This window comes from Pristis pectinata, chromosome 16, assembly GCF_009764475.1.
Source record: "Pristis pectinata isolate sPriPec2 chromosome 16, sPriPec2.1.pri, whole genome shotgun sequence".
Taxonomy (NCBI): domain Eukaryota; kingdom Metazoa; phylum Chordata; class Chondrichthyes; order Rhinopristiformes; family Pristidae; genus Pristis; species Pristis pectinata.
Window position 1 is genome coordinate 42851564 of NC_067420.1, and position 14340 is coordinate 42865903.

Here is a 14340-nt window from a genome sequence, read left to right on the forward strand (position 1 = left end):
CTACAGGTCCAGTATTGGAAGGGGGTATCAGTCTGAACAGATCTTTTTTTATTAATGCATTTTTCATAGACCAACTTGCCTCCCGCATCATAATTTTTCTTATAATTCTATGAAAGCTTTTACATTAGATTTACCATTATGTTTCCCATTTCTGCTACTAAGAATAGCCTCTTTCTATTAACAGCTTCAATCCTTCATTAGTTTAAATAGTTCCATCAAATGGCATATAACTGCTTCCAATTAATGAGAACAGTCCATATTTTTCATGTTTGTGTTTGTTATGTCCTTATTCCAGGCATCATTGAATGGTTCTGAATAGATGCCATCTCTAAAGTTGTAACTTTTTCAATATCTTTTCTGCATTTCATACCCTGTCCAATAAAATCCAGAATTTAATTAGCTTTGTTTATAGCCTTATCTACTAGAAGCACTGTTTTTAAGGTGATCTAATGGACCATCCTAATCCCTCCGCTCTCTTTAAAATCACCCAATCTTCCCCATTCAAAAAATATTTAACTTCTTTAAATAGCAATAATTACTAACACAATGCCAGACCTTGAAATTCATTTGCCAATTTTTTTGTCCACATATCTCCATCCAGTTGTCTTTGCTAAAGGAATGAATTATACCTATTCTGGTACTGCCTGAAAATTTGGACATTACATCTTCAAGTCCTACATCCAATTCACTTATGTATAATGAACAAAAGCAGTTTCGAAACAGAGTTCTTTGAGATTGCTATACACTTCTCTACCCACAATTAAACTGCCCCCAATTCCTTCTGTTTCATCCTTTCTAACCAGTTTTAAATGTAATTTTGATATTTCCCTAAATGCATACACCTTGATCATTTTGAAGTTTTCTGTGTATTCTCATGACAAAAGGTTTCTAAAAATGTGTACACGGCATTCTGCAAATGAAGGGCAAAGATTTCCAGGCAATTTTGCTGAAAACAACAATGCCAGGTTTTTATTAAAGTCTTTATTAAAATGCCAACTCACCAAGTAAATTGTGGCAGGAAAGAAATACACCATGAATGGTTAATCACCACAAGAACTACTCCAGCAAAATCTGGCTCATTGTAGTAAAACCTTTACATTTTTTATTTTCAAAGATATGACCCACTTCTTTAATAAGGCCAATTAGAACTTTTCCTGATATATTTCTTTAAAAATATTCTATAAATAATATTGAATGGTGTTTGGGCAGCAGAGTTAGCGATATTCTTTCAACTGCAAATATAAATTCAATTTGGATTGATGGGATGAAAGCCTTTTCAGTCAGTTCACGACAGAATCTTAAGACTTAAGATTCTAATATACAACTGTGTTAGAATCTTAAGCAAAATACTTGTACTAGTCGTAGTTACCGCAAATCTAAAGCACAAACCATATAACTCTGTAATTATTGGCAATCTCAATCAGAGCAAGCTTTTTTTTAACTAATGTATAAGTTAATTCTAGCAACATTTTAGTAAGAATGTTATCACACTAAAGCTGAATGGTACATAAATGCTGGCTGTAACACCCATTTCCAAAACTGACAGCCTTGCTCTGGCAAGTTTAGTTTATGTTACTTCAACACAAATATACTTACCAATTATATTTCTATTTTTTAGGTCTGTGTGTGCTTCCTATCAATTTTACCATTAAAATTCCAAGTTCACATTTATAATGTAAGCTGTTCACGTGAACTGGCTGAATTATAATTAAGCCAGTGGACATACTGTGTAAATACAAGTGCAGTCTAACTGTTTCCTAGGATCTATCCCTCCTTCACTTGAACACTGGGGTATTCCATTCTCATCCACAATACCATGAGAAATTATTTACATTAAATATATTAAAACTAAATATTTACATGCACTTCCTGCTGAGCTTTTGTTCCAGTTGTTCAGCTTTATAACCTTTCCCCCATTAATTAAAGATCAATTGTAAATATGTAAACTGTAACTAAATCATAGCATCAGTGGCAGCACCAAGGTACCTCAGTTTTGCACATGACCTGCCTGCATTGCGGAGCAACTTACTGCACCAAGCAACTCTATTTGTTAAATTACTGTACATTTTAATGTTTAATTATGAAAATATTATATAAAAATGAACAAAATACATGGCTTTAAAATGGGTCCAATTCACTACTATATGTTCAGTTCTCAATTAAATCCTGATTCTCAAATATTATTTCACTTAAAGGCAACACTTAGCCTTTAACTGTCTATGTGCAACTGAACATGAGACAAAGTAATATACCTACTTCAACCTATTTTACCTGTCAAATGCCAGTGGCTTTGCATGTAGACAACTCAGAACAAAGGTATTATTCAAGTTCAAAAAACAAGCTGCTGGAAGAACTCAGCAGGTCAGGCAGCATCTGGGGAGGCTAGAGGAATGGTTGATGTTTCGGGTCAAGACCCTGCATCAGGACTCAAAGTGTAAAGGGGATCTGCCCAGCATCACTCCCTTATCTGGTTCCACTCATTACCTTCCTTTCTTCTCAGATTCCATAATATGTAGTCCTTTATCTTTCTACTACTCACCTCCCAGCTGTCGCTGGTTCCACCCCCCTCTTCCCCACCTGGCTCCATCTGCCCATCCTCACCTGGATCCACCTATCACTTGCCAGCTCCTGCCTCACCCTTCCTTCTCACATCTTTCTACTGACTATCTCTGCCTTATACTCTCAGTCCCGATGCAGGGTCTCGATCCAAAACGTCAACCATCCCTTTGCCTCCACAGATGCTGCATGACCTGCCGAGTTCCTCCATTACCTTGTTTTTTCGCTCCAGCTCCCTGCATCTGCAGTCTCTGGTGTCTCTATTATTCAAGTTCAACATATTTGGAGGGTAGGGGTATAACTGGACCAAGGAAGGACAGAGAAAAAAGCAACGTGGAAGTGAGAGAAGAAAGGAGAAAAGAAAAAGAGTGCAAGGTACATATCAAGGAGGGAGTAAAACAAGATAAGGGGAGAAAGGTGAGATGAAAGATAGATCTTGCACAACCAAATCAGACCTCCTTTCATGATATTCCTATATGTTATCACTCCTGGAATTACCCTAAATAATGTGTTACTTTTAAAATCCTATTTTCACTTCAATCCCACAATATAGTGGAAACTTCAGCAAATTCAAATTACACCTCCTGCATCTTGGGGCTGGTGTAGCAAAATGTATTATAATTTTAATAAGTACTTATCAGCTTGTTTTTATATTTTATCCAATTTTATTTCAAAAAATTCCATCACACCCATTTCTATTTCAAAGTTTGCTCATCCCTTGGCCTGGGACATTCAGGCACTTCTTTACCTCTCTTGTTTTAATTAGCCATGTTGCCATACATTCAGGTTCTTGATGCCATAACACATTTTTTGTTATTGGAATAGGCCCATCCTTCTCACTTGTTTCTAATTTCCACTGCATCTTCCAGAAAGAATTAATACACAATGCAATTGTTTAAAACTTTTGTCCCAACTTCCCTCCATAGACCCACCAAAATGTATTTGCAGTAAATTCTGATCTGATAGGAACAGGAACTACAAACACCAGAGAGAATAGTACATTAGGTGTTGTGTAAAGCACTGGGTTTAATTAATAAGCTGAAAAGGTCACTTCATGTTGTGGGATTTATGAGAGATATAATTAAGAAACTGGAAATGAACTGGAAGAACCATTACTCTACACGTCGCTGCTATCGGGTATCATGTGGGTGTGAACTGACAGTGAAGCCAACAGCCTTGGAAGTAGAATTTGTCAGTGACACTGCAAAGTAATAATGTTGGAAAGAACACAAGTCAGCAAAATAGCAGCATATACAAATGCAAAACTTCTGTTTTATTATAGAGGTGTAGACAATCTCAATAAAAATGTGTTTTCAAGTACTTATAATGTAACCAAGTTGGCAGCTCTGTCTCCTCTGGAGCAGAAGCCAGTGACTTGAACAGCATAAAAAACATAAGCAGGAGTGGGCCCAAAGGCCCCTGGTGCCTGTTCCACCTTTCAGTAATATCATGGCTAATCCTGCATCTCATTCACATTCTGACCCAATTCCTAATATCCTTTGATTACCTTAAGAACCAAAAAATCACCAATCTCAGCCTTGAAAATACAACTTACTGTATTCAAGATCATTTAAGAACATCACCAATAGCCTGTCCTGGTCGAACCACGTAGAAGCCACGGCCAAGAAAGCTCATCAGCACCTCTACTTCCTTAGGAGGTTAAAGAAGTTTGGCATATCCCCTCTGACCCTATCCAACTTTTATCGATGCACCATAAAAAGCATCCTATCTGGATGCATCATGGGTCGGTATGGCAACTGCTCTGCCCGTGACTGCAAGAAACTTCAGAGTTGGGAACACAGCTCGGCACATCATGGAAACTAGCCTCCCCTCCTATCTACACTTCTCGCTGCCTCAGGAAAGCAGACAACATAATCAAAGACCCCACCCACCCCGCATATTCTCTCTTCTCCCCCTTCCCATCAGGCAGAAGATCCAAAAGTCTGAAAACACATACCACCAGTCTCAAGGACAGCGTCTATCCTGCTGTTGTAAGACTATTGAATGACCCTCTAGTATGATGAGGTGAACCTCACAATGGCCCTTGCACCTTATTGTCTGCCTGCACTGCACTTTCTCTGTAACTAACACTTTATTCTGCATTATTTTTGTTTTGCCTTGTACTACCTCAATGCACTGTTGTAATAAATTGATCTGTATGGATTGTCTGTATGGATGTAAGACAAGTTTTTCACTGTACCTTGGTGCATGTGACAATAATTAACCAATTTACCAAATTATACTGGAATTTGTGTAAAAACCAATCTGGCACTCAGTACAAGACACGAGAGGATGTTGCATTGTTAGAGATTCCCTCTGTTACATGTGATGATATATTACAGTATTCTGTTAATCCAGAACAACTGGTACTTTGGTGGTGCTACTGGCAGATTTTCTGGACTAGTGGACATTATTACCTTTTAATTCATATATTTTAGATGTTGTGCAATAAATTTTCCTGTGAACTTGTTTCAAGAGGGTGCAGGAAAAGACACCCTGGTGAATTTAAAGGGAGCATGGAAACAGGCCCAGTGTGTAAGAGGGAGCATGGGAACTGGGGCCCCTGGTATGTCAGAGGGAGCATGGAACAGGGCTCCTGGTGCATTGGAGGGGCCATGGGGACAGGGATCCTGGTGAATCCGCGAGAGCACGGGAACAGGGGCTCCATCATGTCAAAGGAAGCACTGGAACAGGAAACCCAGTGTTTCAGAGGGAGCAGGGGTACCAGTGTATTGAAGGGACTGCAGGAATCAGCAACCCATGAGCCAGATGCCAAACCATCCAACCAATGAGATGGCAGATTATCGCAGTTTTACTCTGACTGTCTATCTAACTATAGGTTGAGGTCCCACTATACTTGAAGAATTGTACATGGTCTGAATCTTCAACCAACCTCATAAAATATACATTAACATCAAGGGTGACTGAAGAGTTAGTGCAAAATTGTTTAGATATTTACCTGAGTAAGTGGAGCATTTCAAAAACAATTCTTGGTCTGAAGCACTGTGAGATCTTGATGTGGTAATGCACCACGTCAATAAGCATGACATGGCAGCACTCAGCAGAAAATGATCTCTTGGAAGGATTCAGATGAAACATCACTAACACGTTTGGTGATATCTGCTATTACCCTGTGTGGGCCATTCCCTGCAACGTTTGCTGTTTCTCTCCAATTTAATATAATGACTCAAAAATCACTGTTGCAGTTGCAGCATTCGTCACTGATGTTACACGAATAAGCTATAAATTTAGATTTATTATGGAGTCCAGTTTGCAGTGCCAAAGATTTTACTTTGTTTCAGGTGCATCTGGTGGGATCCCAGCTCGGAGGTGGGGGATTGGCGGAGTATACAGGGAGTCACACCTTGCAGCTTCAGTGCCATCATCGCCCTCCTGGGTCACTTTGTACCATCCCAGACATGCAAACCCCCCCCCCCCCCCAAATAATGCAAAACGTAGCAGCATGGCAACCCCCGCCCTGCAATAAAGCTTCCCGTGAGTTTTATCTTATGCAACGTTTCACTTAAGGGGGGGGGGGGGGGGGAAGCAAAGGGCAATGACCGAGCTCATAATTGCTTGCAGTCAAGTTTGCATCCTAATTGGGGAAATCTGCACCGAGTTCCCTGCGGTTCCACGCCGCATTATAGATGGAGAAGGCACCAACCCACGACGGCTGGCCGAAGGCAGGCACCAGACACGTTTCCACCCGTTGCCTTTCTAGCAATTCATTCCCGCCAGGTTGCATTCATCAACGTGCAATGGATGCACCCTTTGCTCTGTCGGGTTAGGGAGGAAAACGATGCGCAATCGGGCGCGCACCCATGCATACTCGCCTTAACAGTGAGGGGATTACAAGGAGCCAGCGGCGATGGTGGACCGTACTCACGACGCACTTACATTCCGCCGCTCTCCCTTCGCCCTGAGGCGATGCCGGCGCGCACAGCCCGCCTTCGGAGCGCGCGCTCAGGGAGGCGGGATCTCGCGAGACGGACGGGGCGGCGGTTGGAGGTGGAGGGAGAGCGCGCGCGCGCGGCGGCGGTTGGCGCAGAGCGGGCGCGAGGCACCTCCCGCCAAAACCGGCCCGCGCTCTCCCGCCAAAACCGCCCCCCCCCCCCACCGGATCCCTCTCTGCCGCCAGTACCTGCCCGCCCTCCCTCCGAAACCAGATCCCTCCCTCTCACTCTGAACGCAGTCCTCACCTAGACAAGATCCCCCCAAGCCCATCCTACCCTAAACCAGCTTCCTCCCTCCCACCAAAACTAGATCCCGTCCTCCCTCTAAACGCAGCCCTTACCTAAACCAGATCCCTCTCTCCCACCAAAACTAGATTCCTCCCTCCTACCAAAACTAGATCCCTTCCTCCCTCTAAACACAACCCTCACTTGAACCAGATCCCTCCCTCCAAAGCCCACCCTCCCCTAAACCAGCTCCCTCCTTCCCACCAAAACTAGATTCTGCCCTCCTATTAAAACTAGATCTCTTCGTCCCTCCAAAACCAGCCCTCACCCAAACCAGACCCCCCTCCTGCCAAAACCAGTATCCTGCCCCATCGGGTCCACACCTCTTCCCAAAACCAGATCTTCCTCAACCAGATCCATCCTTCCTGCAAAAGCCACCCCCAAAACAGCTTCCTCACTCCCACCAAAACCAGCCTTCCCCCAAACCAGCTCTCTCATTCCCTGGCCAAAACTGGCCTCTCTCCTTTCCAAAACTAGACCCACCTCCTGCCCTAACCAGCCCACTCCCATCAAAACCACCCCACCTCCCTTGACTAGACCCAACCATCCCACCAAAACTACCCCCTCTTTTTTCCAAACCTTAACCCACAAAATCATTGGATCCTCCCAAGACATGTCCCATGATCATACAGACAAAATCAGCCCCCTCTTACTCCTGCAAAACCACTCTCCCCCTCATTACTGTCAGATCCAGCCCTATCTCCCACCTCCCTCCACCAACAAGGGAAAACCACCCCAGTATGGTTTCCTTCATGCCCTCTAGTTTCCTTCCACATCCCAAACACAAGTTGTTAATTAGCCCCTGTAAATTGGCCTTAGAGTAGCTGAGTGGTAGAATTTAGGAGAACTGATGTGAATTTTAAAAATGTGATTTATGTAGGATTAGTTTAAATGGGTGATTTATGGTCAGCATGGACTCTGGGTCTAAGGGCCTATTTCCATGCAATATGACTCAATGGCTCTCATGTCAAAACCAATCCCTCACATCATCAGAACCAGCTCCAACCCCTCATCCCCTCCAGCCCCTCTTGACAAAACCACTCCAGCCCCACCTGCCAAAACTACCCCGTTCCTCTGGTCTAAACCAGCCCTTCTGCTTCCCCAAAACCAGCCCCATCTCTACCCAAAACGAGCCCCTCTACCCTTTCCCCTTAAACCAGCCTGGTTTTTCCCTCCCTATCAAAAGCCAGCCCTGCCCTTCCCAAAATCATCCCTATCAAACTCAATTACAAGAAACCAGCCTACACCCTCCCCAGCACTGTTGCCAGTTGTATCATAATTTGAATGATGATTTAAACCTGTAGAATACCAAATGTGTGCAGAATGTATGATAATGTTGCCATCCAACCTATTCTGATCCAAACCTACTGTTAGTTGATTGACAGCCACTTCCATGTGCCCACATGGACATCCCTACACTAATATAATGTTATAGAATGTGAATCCCACCTTCTTACCAATCAACAGCTGGGGCAGGGGGCCAGATGTGCGGCTGTGAAGTTAGTTCAAGATGGTGCATTCAACAATTTAAATCATGGATTTTGACCCCACATACCATGTTCAATGCTCTTCTGTTAGACAGTGAGTATATATCAAATGCTAGTTATAATAGTTGTTGCTGTTTCTTAAATAGCAATATAATGGAATGGTAAATGGACAATGGCTGGTATCTAACTAGATTATATTGTTTAACACTAAGAAGGCAACAATATCAAAATGAACAGCAAAACAAAGGCAAACAAATAAAAGCAATATAGTGCTTCCTAAAGAAGAAAAGAGTCAAACAAAATGTGCTACTAGTCAGTATCAAGCAGCATAGTGTAGGATTCAGAATGCGGCAATAGGTCAACTTGACGGCAGAGTTTGCATTGAAAACAATTTTCACTTGGCATGTTGTTAACTATTTGCAGTGTAAGACTTTTTAAAAAAGAACTGATAATTTTTAGATTCCAATAATTGCATGATTTTATCCAAATAAAAGGGCAAGAGAAAAAATGAAGTACGTTGTAATCAATACCCTCTGGTGGACGAGTGAACAGCAAAAATAATATGGCTGTATAAGCAGACCTGAAAGTGGTCTTAAACTGGTGAATTATAAAAAAGTGTTGCCTTTACTCAATGTTTACATACATTGAATTGTACTGTTACAAAACATGTCAAAAAAAATACTTCTCCATCTTGCCAAAACCAACCCACCATCTACTCCCCACTAAAATAATAGTTCTGACCACTCCCTCAAAAACAATCTTGCTCCACCAAAATCAGCACCCCCTTCCCAAAATCAACCCCCAACCCAATTCACTCCCCATCAACCAAATCCTATAACCTCCCCATTAAACCCAGACCCACATTTTCCTAGCCCCCAAAAATAGACCAACATCCACCCTTCTGAAAGAAGACTCCCCTTCTCCAAAATCAGACCTTTCCTTGAATCAGCCAAATACCCCCCTCCTTGCCTACCAAAATCCCACCCTCTCCTTTCGCTCAAAAAAGCTTTTCCCACCCAATATCATTCTCATCCACACGCTGAAACCAGCCCCTCCTGTTCCTATAACCAGCCCTAAGTGTGTTTGGCTCATGGCCAGCTACATGCAGCAGATGTACTCATTCAATGAGGAAGATCCCACAAAGCAGGTTATATTTTAAATTAACTCTGTGGATTCTCTTAGAAAATGTAGTGTTTATTACTATCTAAAACCGAGCGTCATCATTTCAACAGCACCTCCCAACACCAGGACTTGTATTAACAAAAAGATTCACCGTAGTCATGAAATGGGATCATCTGCAGGTTTCCTTCCAAGTAACAAACCATCCTCACTTGGACACATATAATTGACCTCTCATTGATTCTGGGTCTGAATTTAAGAAGCCAATCTAGAAAAGCTGTTGCCACAATCAATACAGTGCTTCAAGAACCACTTCACACCATCTCAGGGTGACGGAAACGGTCAATTATTTGCAGCTTTGTTAATCTTCCTCGCACACTAAGAACAAAATATTGGAAATACAGAATGACATATAACAACTTTTGACCAATTGTTTAATGAAAGATTGTTTAGTTCAATAGATGTAAATATTTTGGATCTACTGTTTTGATCTAACGTCAACTCAGAAAAACCTACAAACATTCTTTGTGGTTTAATGTATTCACCATTATTATGATTAATTATGGAAATATATTCATGTATTTCAAAATGCAGCTTGTTTGTGTAAATCTGCAGCTAATCCAGCTAATTGCATAAGAGTTAAAATATGATGTTAACTCACTATTATAAAAGGCCCCAGACTTTGCACTAGCAATGATGTTGAAATCATCAGCATAGAGTGTCATTAATTGCACCTTGAAATTGACAATGAGTTTTGGATTTACTTGTACACATAGTTTAACACAGAACTCTCAAAGTTCCTTGTCACTGTTTCAGTCCTCTCCTGCAGGCTGTGTTGCATGCAACCTTCTCTAGTGAAAGCACAGGAAATCGGTTAAATTGGCATAAACTTAAGATATTAATGAAACAGCCTCACTGTAAAATCATCTGAAAGTATCCACTTTTTTGCATAGATCTAATTGAACTTTGTATATCATAAGCCATAAGTACTGTGCAAATTCTAAACACATAATTAATTTTGGTGGTCCTAAAAACTATTTTTATATGTAGATTATAAATTCCCCCAGATTTTATTTCAAAACTCACTTTTGAGAGTCTGGTAACACTGACAGCTAGCCAGGGATTGCTGCAGCACAGAAGCACAGAATGCACTGGAGATCGGTTGCACTAACATCCGACCTTCTACTTTACTCCTGGATATGGTTCATAGTATACTCTGTTACATGGCTAGATACACTTGATACTGGTCCCTCAGCCTTTCTTCAAGCATAGCTGAGGTATCTAGCCTGACTCCCTTCATCTCAATGGGGAGCCAACCTTAAGTGGAAAAGTAAGTTTATATAAGTTTATTGTTTCTCTTTATTTCACTGTATATTTATGGGTTTAATTGACTAACAAGTTTAATATGTTTATAAATAATGTTTAATTTGTTTAATATTCATATTGTTCAGCTGATTTTAGCCATCTCCTCTTGCTTGGTGTCATAAAACAGCAGTGGAACCAAGGATCTGTGGTCATTGAAAGTCATGTGGCTGCAAAAAGTGTGTATGGGGGGATGGTGGAAGGCAACAAGCACAGGGGACAGGTTGGATCAAGCATGATTTGGCACGAACTTTCATCTTCTACCTCAATCATTTGTGAATGTTCCCATCTTTATTTAAACTTAATACAAATTTTACTTTTTCCTTCCTGGAATTCATCAATGCGTTGGCTGCTCTACCATTTTAATAACATCATAGTTGCTCAGCAGATTTAATGTCATTGTGGCAATTTAATGACATCATGCCAGAGTTCCTTTTGGATTAATGGCTGTCAGTAATCACTATAAAGTAAAATCAATGGCACTGAGAGTGCTAGACCCTTGCATGGAGTTTTGTTTTTTCTTTGAAGTCAGTATGTAAAAAAAAACATATTGTTTCAATGCCGACAGATTCTTGGCAATTGTGTTATTGCTGATAGGGTCAACCAAGCTTAATACAATGGAGACCCTTCACAGCCAGAAAATAAAGTAACATATAGGGAATCAATTAGGTACATACATTATCTGACTTCGTCTGAGTTAAAGTTTGTCTGGGTGCGACAAATGTTTTCTCAGACCAAGTGAACACATCTGAGATTTGCCACAGATTTCCTAGTGTTTTATGGGTTACCAGGGCTCCAGTCACGCGGAAGTGTTCCAGGTCACTCACCTACAACAGGTGGTACATCAACCACTCAGCTAGTTTCCAAAGACCTGGAGTGTTCTACCTGGAGAGGAAGAGCTGTTCTTCCATTTTCCATTCCCTAATGGTGTGCAGATCTCATGAAGTGTGCCCTAATTCCTTGTTCCTGGGCTTAAATGGCAATAATGAATCATAAGAGTAAAATGCTGCAGGATTTTGGGGGAACTTATTTTTTAATTTTTCAGTGGGGTTCAGTTAGATAATCCCAAAAGTTTCCAAGTACTGTAGGTGTAGTATATGCTCATCCTTGACAGCAAAATATTACCATAAAGTCAAGGTGGCTCGAGGTAGCAGGAAGTGTTCTGTGCTCTATTTGTAATTTGACCACTGCTAAGTAGCCAGGGCACTGGAAAGAGTTCCATCCATTCAGTCTTCTCTATTTACCTATTACCTTTAACCTTAGCTCATTCATAATGTATAATCAAGAATGACATTGGTAGATATATTTTACAATGAGGGAATAAAGGCATGTGGGGATAGGAAAAGAAAGTAGACTCAAGATTTTCAAGTGGTGCTAACCATATTGAATGGTGGAGTAGGCTCAAAGGACTGTATGGTGTACACTTAATTTTACTTTTGATGTTCTTAATGGGAACATAACAGAAACAGACTTAATGTGTGAATGGCTTATTCTAATTGCTCAAATTTGTTGTTGGATAACTTTGGATTTGCCAGATCTAAAGAATTTAAAGGAGTTCACTGAAGCAATTTAGAAATGCTGAAAGATAAATTAAGTTTTCAGCAAGGATTGACATTCTTGGTTTGGAATGCTAAAATACCATTCTGCTGTCATTTACAAGTGTTTACTTATCAGAATTATATCTTAGAACAAATATGAAATGTCACAGTTGAATTATGAAGACAGCACCAAGAGCTCTGCCTTTTCACAGACTAAATAGATCACACACAATTTGTCGCTTATATGGGCAGAATAGACATCAGTGAGCATATTTACTGAAAAAATACTCAAGACACAATCCATTGGATACACCAAACCTTAACAGTTAGATTATTTATTTTCCATTTAAATACCATGAATAAATGAATAAATAAGATGAAGCTGGAATAAGTTAGTGAAAGCACATTTTCCTTTGGATTGTCCTGTGTTTGTTCACACAATCTTTATAATATGATAACTTAGAAAAAAATAAACTGAGCAAAAAGGTGAGAATGCTGAAACTGAATAGAGAAAATAGTTTTGCTTGTGGGGGATTCAAAATCCAGTGGCTACAAAATTTAAAATAGTAATTAATAAATTCAAAATAAAATACCCAGAAGCCAGTGTAACTCATTTCCACAAGAAGTAGTTGAAGTAAAGAACAATTGTGGATTTTAGGAAGAAAGGAAATGAAGGTTGTACTTTTAGAGTTATATGAAAACAGGTGGAAGGGAGTTCCTATGGAGTAGACATAAAAGATAAATTACACCTATGGGCCAAATTGTCAGTCTATGTCTGATAGTCTTATAGCATTCAGAAGAGAAATTAATGCATTAGCAATGTGCAGTTCAATATTTAGCAGCAGCTCAAGTGGAGCAAGGAGCATTAATAGATAATGGTGCAGGTACACCTAATTTTTTGATCCAGCTGACCTGAACATCTCCAACTTTATTCCTTCCAAGAACTTATGCTAAACACTGTTAAATAGTGTGTCTATTTCTGGCCACCAAATTACATTAAACGTGTGTTACCACCAAAGAGATACAAAAGAGATTTATGAGGATATTACCAGGACAAGGGAATTACAGCTATAGAGGACAATTGGGTAGACTGTTTTGTTTAGAATACAGACAGCTGAGAAGAGATTAAGTCAAAATAAAAAACAAAAAGATGCTGGAAGTACTGAGAATATTAGGCAGGGTTTGTTGAGGAACGGAAAGTCTTTCAGATTGATGGCCTTTTATTGAAATGAACATGTACCTGAAATGTTAGTTCTGTTTGTCATTCCATTCTTAATATTTCTAGCACTTTGTTTTTATTTCAGGTTTCCCATACCTACAATATTTGATTTTGGAGATTTAATAGAAGTGTGGAAAATTATGAGGAAACAGACAAAATAGAAAGAAAGGATCTATTTTTCTTTGAAACGAGTAACTATTTAAAGTAATGTAAAACGATTACAGTTTTTTTTCACCCAGATGGTAATGAACGTCTGGAACTCACTTCCTAAAAAGGTGGTGCAGACAGAAGCCATGATCTCCTTTAAAAAAGTACTTAGATCTGCCCTTCAAGATCCATAACATAGACAGTTACAGAGCTGAAAGCTGGAATGTGAGATCAGGCTGGTAGCTCTCCACTGACTGGCACAGACACAATGGGTCAAATGAATTTATTCTGTGCCATAAATTCCAATGCTTATTCTTCATTATTACTGAGGGCAGGGAATGTAGAAGAACCAGATATCTTAATTTTCTTGCCAAGCCCATAAAACTTACTGGCAATGCCTCTACTACACCTGTAATAAAAACTTATTTAGATTACAAGCAGCATTTGTTCATTTGTTGTGGCAACAGCTGTGCAATACAGTGCATGAGTCTGACTTTGTTCTTTTGGCATCTCAATAGACAATGTTGACTAGCAAATATGGGTTACCATAGAGATATGTTACTATAGTGACATGTTTATGTATAACTAGCATTTGTTGCAGATACAGTTAAGCCAACCAATCACATAGACATGCAACAGAGGAACAGGATTATTAGTTAATCAAAACATGAGTA

At 40.2% G+C, this 14340-nt stretch overlaps 1 protein-coding gene across 1 annotated transcript in view; it reads right to left on the reverse strand.

Moving 5' to 3' along the window:
- LOC127578674 (double-strand-break repair protein rad21 homolog) overlaps positions 1–6546 on the reverse strand; it is a 53251-nt gene extending 46705 nt beyond the window's left edge. The window contains exon 1 of the mRNA XM_052030949.1: positions 6454–6546. The gene's annotated coding sequence lies outside the window, so the exon portion shown is untranslated. The remainder of the gene's footprint in view (positions 1–6453) is intronic.
- Between the last annotated feature and the right edge of the window lie 7794 nt (positions 6547–14340).